Genomic DNA, 1,862 nt, shown 5'->3' on the forward strand with positions numbered 1-1,862 from the left:
TACACCACGGTGATTATTGTTAATAACATTGTACTGAGTATTTGAAAATTTCTAAGACAGTAGATCTTAAAAGATCTCATCACATGGAAAGAAATTTTGTAACCATGTATGGTGATGGATGTTAACTAAACTTACTGTGGTGATCATTTTGTAATATATTCATATGTTGAATCATTATGTTGTACACCTGAAACTAATATAATGTTATATGTCAATTATATCTCAATAAAAAAGACAAGTTATTAAATGGCAGCTGAATAGGATTTCATATCAATAAAAATATGTATATGTATATAATCATAACTTACCGGGGCATAGAAATAAAAAAGACCAGAAGAAAATCCAAGCTGTTAACAGCAACTATCTCTGTGTCATGATTTTACTTTTCTTCTTTTATCCAGACTTTCTACAGGGAACATATCTAACTTTGAAAATCAAGAGAACATTTATTTTTTTAAAAAATAGTAAAAAGCCAAAGTGATCTTGAGGGAAAAAAACAGAGCTGGAGGAATCAGACTCCCTGACTTCAGACTATACTACAAAGCTACAGTAATCAAGACAATATGGTGCTGACACAAAAACAGAAATATAGATCAATGGAACAGGATAGAAAGACCAGAGATAAACCCACGCACCTATGGTCAACTAATCTATGACAAAGGAGGCAAGGATATACAATGGAGAAAAGACAGTCTCTTCAATAAGTGGTGCCGGGAAAACTGGACAGCTACATGTAAAAGAATGAAATTAGAACACTCCCTAACACCATACACAAAAATAAACTAAAAATGGATTAAAGACCTAAGTGTAAGGCCAGACACTATAAAACTCTTAAAGGAAGACACAGGAAGAACACTCTTTGACATAAATCACAGCAAGATCTTTTTTGATCCACCTCCTAGAGTAATGGAAATAAAAACAAAAATAAACAAATGGGACCTAATGAAACTTAAAATCTTTTGCACAGCAAAGGAAACTATAAACAAGACGAAAAGACAATCCTCAGAATGGGAGAAAATATTTGCAAACGAATCAACGGACAAAGGATTAATTGCCAAAATATATATATAGCTCATGCAGCTCAATGTTAAAAAAACAAACAACCCAATCAAAAAATGGGCAGAAGACCTAAACAGACATTTCTCCAAAGAAGACATACAGATGGTCAAGAAGCACATGAAAAGCTGCTTAACATCACTAATTATTAGAGAAATGCAAATCAAAACTACAATGAGGTATCACCTCACATGGGTCAGAATGGGCACCATCAGAAAATCTACAAAAGAACAAATGCTGGAGAGGGTGTGGAGAAAAGGGAACCCTCTTGCACTGTTGGTGGGAATGTAACTTGATACAGCCACTATGGAGAACAGTATGGAGATTCCTTAAAAAACTAAAAATCGAACTACCATATGACCCAGAAATGCCACTACTGGGCATTTAGCCAGAGAAAACCATAATTCAAAAAGACACATACACCCCAATGTTCATTGCAGCACTATTTACAATAGCCAGGTCATGGAAGCAACCTAAACGCCCATCGACAGACGAATGGATAAAGAAGATGTGCTACGTATATACAGTGGAATATTACTCAGCCATAAAAAGGCAAAACTGGATCATTTGTAGAGATGTGTATGGACCCAGAGACTGTCATACAGAGTGAAATAAGTTAGAAAGAGAAAAACAAATATCATATATTAACATATATATATGGAACCTAGAAAAATGGTACAGATGAACTGGTTTGCAAGGAAGAAATAAAGACACAGATGTAGAGAACAAACGTATGGACACCAAGGGAAGAAGCGGGGGTTGGGGGTGGTGGTGGGATGAATTGTGAGATTGGGATTGACATATAT

This window comes from Mesoplodon mirus (assembly GCF_964341445.2).
Source record: "Mesoplodon mirus genome assembly, chromosome: 5".
Classification (NCBI taxonomy): domain Eukaryota; kingdom Metazoa; phylum Chordata; class Mammalia; order Artiodactyla; family Ziphiidae; genus Mesoplodon; species Mesoplodon mirus.